The 6,320-nt window shown below is 33.1% G+C and overlaps 1 long non-coding RNA gene across 1 annotated transcript; it reads right to left on the reverse strand.

The window, feature by feature from the left end:
- Window positions 1–3,163: 3,163 nt before the first annotated feature.
- Window positions 3,164–5,656, reverse strand: LOC140182620 (uncharacterized). Its single transcript, XR_011878569.1, has 3 exons — window positions 5,358–5,656; window positions 5,173–5,228; window positions 3,164–4,725 (listed from the first exon to the last, which is right to left on the reverse strand). It is a non-coding gene; the product is annotated as an uncharacterized lncRNA (long non-coding RNA).
- Between the last annotated feature and the right edge of the window lie 664 nt (window positions 5,657–6,320).

The following is a 6,320-nucleotide window of genomic DNA, read 5'->3' on the forward strand; positions in this document are numbered from 1 at the left end:
ACCTCTCCTTTCCATGGTATTCTAATTAATTCTAACTAGTTTCTTAGTTAATTATAAAATAACAAGAACACTAAGTGTAACAAAGACTCATGCATTATACAGCACAACTGGGCATAATCAATTTTATGCATAATTGTGGTTTTGTCGAGAAAAAGAGGGAGACATCATAAGCACAGCACAACACTACTAGCTAGCTATTAGCACTTTGGGGCAATGCATAATAATGGAATTGGAGATAGATATAATAGTAACAGCTAAGTCTCATCACGTGATGTATGATTTAAATAGGCACTAATCAATTATTAAATTCTGAGTAACTTAAATTGGTTTAATTTTTGGATGGTTCCCACCTGCCTAACACATCAGGAGCAAAAGGAAACAGCTCTAATAAGCTACTAATAATAACTATAATGAGTATTCATGTATTTTCACATTATGATGAGCCCACCATTATATTATGGTGCTTTTAGGTCTCCTATGCCGAGGTTTCTTAAACATCATGGAACTTGTTTATATTATTAAGTTTTGCTAAGTGCGTCCATTAATTAATAATTCTAGTTAAAGGGATGGAAAACAAAAAACCTAAGGAACACATACATATTAAAAATGTTTGTTTTGAATCATTAATCCTCTTAAGAATACCAAAGAATATCAATTTTACCTTTTCGTATATTATAAATTATAATAGAAAACAATTAAGCAAAGAAAAGAGAGAAGGGCATGTTATCTTATGTTAATGTGAGACAGTTGTGTATATGTTTTACAAACGTGTCCTATGAATATTAAAAAGTAAAAAAAAAAATTGATAACAAACAATTTTCAACCATAATTAACCAAAATTTTTTATAATTTATTTTATTTATATAACTTAATAATAATTTTATTTTTTATTTCACTCTCCTGTCAATCTACTTATCATATTCTTATTAGTCCTACTTATTAATGACATTAATTTTTTTTTAAATAAAAGCTCAACACTCAAGTGGAGCATTGTAAAACAATTACAAGAACGATAAAAATATAACAACTCCTATGTCATCTCTAGCATAGCCATCAACAACATGAGTTATTTACAACATCATTTTTTAGCACATGAGAATGATTGCTCCACACAGTTACCAATCCCTATTGTCTTGCACTGAAATATGGCATCATTTATGCGTAGCCAGATAATCCATATAACTGAGAAGAATTCAACTAGCCAATACTTGCACCTCTCTTTTTTCATTGGCACGGATTTCCAACTCTCCAAAAACTCTTTCAACGTACCAGGGACAAAACAGCGTCGTCCAAACACAACCCCCCCAAACAAAAATCCCTCGTCCCCCCAAATTTCTCCATTCCCTCGTAAGTTCCCTCCAAATTTCCCCAATCCCTCAGCTCGTAAGTTCCTAAGTTAGGTTTTAAAAAAAAGAGAACTGGGCAAGCCTTCTTTCCTGCCTAGCCACGCACCATCCTCCCCTCTCTCGTCGTTTCAATTCCCGTCTGTTAACCATCTTCTTCACAAAGACACAAACCCATCGCTCCTCTATTCTTCTCTGAGGACAATAGTCCATAGAAGCCACGAATCGAGCAGCTGCCGCGTCCTGTAGCCACCGCAACGACGGGTTTGACCACCACAGCCCCCACCACGTCGTTGTCATCGCCAAGCTCGCCTTCTCTGTGTTCGCCGGTGTCGCCTCCTCTGTCGTTCCGTTGCTCGCCTTCCTCCTCGTCGCCGGTAAGTAATACTCTGTTCACAAACTTTGCAGCCATTTCCTCTACGTCTGCTTTCTGGTTTAGGGTTTAGCAGTTGATTTTGATAATAATTGTTATTTGTTAGTAATTCATTTGCTGATTAGTTGGATTTTCTGAGGTTATTATTTGTTGGAATAGATTTATTTGTTATTTCTGATTTTCTTTTCATGATTTTTTTTGCTGAGGTTATTATTTGCTTCCTGAGCTTATTGTTTGTTGAGCTTAATGTTATTCTATTCATGATTTGGTTGTTATTTCTGATTTTCTGTTCATGATTTTTTTTGCTGAGGTTATTCTTTGCTTGCTGAGCTTATTGTTATTCTATTCATGATTTGTTTGCTGAGCTTTTTTATTGCTGGGCTTAATTTATTTGTTATTGGTTGCTGAGGCCTGAGGGTTTTTGTTGTATGTTACAGGCAAAACCTAGTCGCTGGTCACCAGTTTCGAAGCCTACCGTCCGTCGTCGTCTTGCTCCAACCCGTGAAACTGAGCATCAGCCCTGCTGGTGTACATAGCCCTCAAAGCTCTTCGTGTTAGCACTCATTCACTCCATTGAGTATTCCAAGTAAGTTTCTTTCTTTTCTTTTCAATTTAATTAGTTTAGTTTTTACAATTAGCTAAGTTTTTTCAATTTGATCTCATAATTTCAATTCTAATGACAATTGATCTGCATTCGGAGAGTCCCTTTAGGTTGCTCTTTAGCTATATATCGTATCCTATGATTCTAATTGAAAGTGTACTAATACATATAATACATATAGGGATACCCTGTAACTAGGGGTGGGCATGGTTTGGATTTTTTTAAATCCAAACTGGATCTATTTCAGAACCAGATTTATGGTTCATGAAACCAAACCAAAACTGGATTGAAGAGAGAAACTAGTTTTAAACCGGTTTGAAAAAACAAAAATCGGTTTTAGAATTTAAATCTGGTTTTTACTTATAAACCGGTTTTAAATCTAGTTTTACATATAAAACCGGTTTTTTTAAATCCAAATCTAAAATCCAGTTTTTTTTTAAAAAATCCAAATCTAAAATCCAGTTTTAAATCCGGTTTTTTTAAAATCCAAATCTAAAATTCTGTTTTTTTTTTTTAAAATCCAAATCTAAAATCCGGTTTTTTTTATAAAATCCACTTTTCAAACAAGTTTTTAGAAATTTAATTTTCAAACCATAATTTTTTTAAAAGTAAAAATTAATACTAAAGTCATTTTAAAGTGTACATAACTCAAAATTTGATGCCAAACATGCTAAAATTAACATAAACTAATCCAAAGAAACAGCAGCCAATAAAATTTCAGCATTAACTCTACTTTATCCCTATAAAAAGTAGTCACTCAAGCATCAAAATATGTTTAGTAAACTAAATTAGACAATTATTCTTAATTCTGATCAAAACTAAAAGTGCCTGAATCAATATAAATAATCAGACCCCATATTAATTAAATACTGGTAGTAACTAATAGTGACATATCATAATCACAGAAAGGGGAAGCATTAGAATGAAAATCTGAAACCAACTTCTCCACTTAGAGCCAAATCCCTTTTCCCCCTAAAGAATACTAATTGCCCCATCCAAAAGTATCATGAGTTTTCTCAAAAGATTAATGTCATTTCTTCATCCTTGCATATCATACCACTTTATTTACAACCAAATCAGCATCCAAAATCCATCTTCCTGCAATGGAAGCATTCTGGTCGGAAAGAGTTCCCCCTAAACTTGGCTTATTTTCACTTGATTAAAAAAATTCTCAATACATGGCAATAGGCATTAGCTTCATAAAATTAAAAGAGAAAATCAAAGAAATACAAAAAAGAAAGATCTTTAAAGAAGGATTTAAGAAGCAATACCGTCAACAGTATCTGTGCAAAGAATTCATTCTATAAAGGTTTTCCAAAAAATAGAAAAGGAGGAAATAGACACAGAATACAATGAAATTCAACCACCAATGAACAATAGAGACCAAAGTGGAATTTGTCGGGAAAATCAAAGAAAAGGTGAAATGTGATGTCAAATGTGTGGTAAAATACAAAACAGCTTTAAAAAATGTTCGTGTCACTTGTATTCTCCCCATGCCATCATTCAAGATCAACTCAACATAGTATCCCCATAATTGCCCTTGGCAAGACACTAGTTGAAAATATTACATATTCTGGGCAATGGCTAAACTTTCTAGTAAAAATAGATTTGGATTTATATCTGATTTATTATAAGTTATGATTCACAACAGAACTACCTAGTGTTCCAACATCCCCAATGAAGTGAAATCTAACAGCATCAATATGCATGGCAAAATCGTGATAAATCAGATTCTTTGCAAAATGTACATCACTATTATAGTCATACAAAGAATAAAGATAATACAAATCCTAAAATTTCATTAAATTCATATACTTGTTTGTATATGCACACTTTGCATTCTAGAAAAGAGTTCTTACTATCCCTCTTATGCAGCATTGTTCAAATTCATCATTCATACCTACAAATTAATCATGATATTGAGCCCACAACCATATGAAACCTTACCCCTATCCTTACTTATAAACAACTTTAACATCATTATATGGCAATATTCTAAAATTTTCATGTCCTCTAAGACCAAGAGTCCTCATGTAATTACAATGGTGTCTTAACTCTACCTCTTTCAACAAATAAATTGGCACAACTAGCATGAGAGAATTGATTAATCATCATAATATAAACCCAACTTCCTTTCTCTTATGGCAGACTAAAGCACATGCATATTTTAGTGACCAAACATTATATGACGCTCTCAGAAAAAAAATATATCCGGCAAAATTGGGTCTATCACTGCTTATTACAATATTACTATTCTATACATAATGCATGCTCCCTAGTCCAAATTTGATAAAGTAATCTACTCACCATTAAGAAATCATCTTGAAATTTCCCAGATTCAATAGTAGGCAATCTTCTCAGGAGACTTGACACTTGTCTTAACAGTGAATTTTCACAAGGAACATCACCTGCATTTTAAACAAAGGTTGAAACAATAGTTACTATTGGAAGTTTTAACAAATGTGGACCATGTATGATAATATTGTTCAAGCCAGAAACAGAAATACTTCCCATGGAAACACTGTGCACTTATTAACTTGAATGTGGCTTAGCAAACTAGTTTAGTGTTGAATTTGCTTAAAATATGTGATAAATAAAAACTTCAAAATTAGATTTTTCTTAGCAGAGATTAAGCTACATAAATGGCAGAATGCAGATAGACCAATAGAAAATCCTACTAGTAAATAAATAACCCCCCCCCCCCCCCGATTTTTTTTTTAAAAAAAGAAAATGATTACTTTATGAATTGATGACTTTGATCCTAAATCTTATCAGTTCATCAAGGATTCAACTACTACTTAGTTTAATTAGATATTTTTCAACAAAAAGTGAACCACAGTGAAGAAGAAACTTACAGCAGGATCCATTGAAATGGAGAGTTCAAATGTTCAATACTGAGAGATTTTAAAATCTGCACATTCAATCCATTGAAGTGAAGAAATCAGTATACTCATGAAGGAACAAAACAAAACAAATTAACAAAATAGAAAAAATCCAGATAAAACTCAGAACTCAGAACAAGGGCAAGGAGGAGGCTTACCTCAATTGATTAGCATGAGCTCCGGTGAGCTACCAACAAAAGAAGAAGAGAACCGAAAAAGAGAGAAGACAGAGTTGCGAATGGGAGGTCGAGGACTCGAGGTAGAGAGACAGAGTCTCGAATCAAAGTGAAGATTGAAGACTCGAAGAGGTAGAGGCCGACGAACCACCGGCGAGCTCCGACGAGAGGCAGAGAAGAAGAAATGTTAACGGTGGATTTGTCAGAGAGTGGATTTGGTTTCGTTGAAAGGGATTTGTCGAAGAGGAAAAGACTCAAAAATCAAAATTAGGATTCTTTTAGATTTGGATTTTAATTTGGATCTGGATTTGGATTCTGTTTAAAACCATTTAAATGGATTGGATCAAAAACCAAACTATAAAATAAATATAATTTGGTTTGGATTTTTTTTGGTTTAAAACTGATTTTTTTTAAATGGTTTAGTTTGGATTTTTTTAAAATGGTTTGGATCCGATTTTTTTGCCCACCCCTACCTGTAACCCAACCAAAAATGGAATGCAAGTTTGACTTTTAACTTTCAACTTTTAAAGCTTGTAATTTGTTCATTTATTAGCTAGGGGCATATACTTGTAATCTATTGTAGCACTACTGTTGCTGCTGGTTCTATTAATATATCTAGTTATTTTAGAGGAATATTATGTATGATGCATTCATGCTTGTCTCTCATTACATTCTCCTTTTAAATGCGGCTGGTTTTTATAGTTTTAGTATATAAATTTTCTAATTTACTAATTTAATACTTCATTCTATTTAGGATCATGTAATTGTTTAATGTTTTCCATGTGAAATGTGTGTCTTGGTATTGTCTACTCTATTCTTACTACTTCAAATGAATGCTATGCTGCAAATGTTTGGTAAAAAAACTTTTGAGAAATATGGAAAAAGTTTAATTTCCTTTACAATAAGGGCATGTCTTCTAGATTAGGATGCTTTGGGTGGGAGGGA

This window comes from Arachis hypogaea, chromosome 3 (assembly GCF_003086295.3).
Source record: "Arachis hypogaea cultivar Tifrunner chromosome 3, arahy.Tifrunner.gnm2.J5K5, whole genome shotgun sequence".
In the NCBI taxonomy this organism is placed as follows: domain Eukaryota; kingdom Viridiplantae; phylum Streptophyta; class Magnoliopsida; order Fabales; family Fabaceae; genus Arachis; species Arachis hypogaea.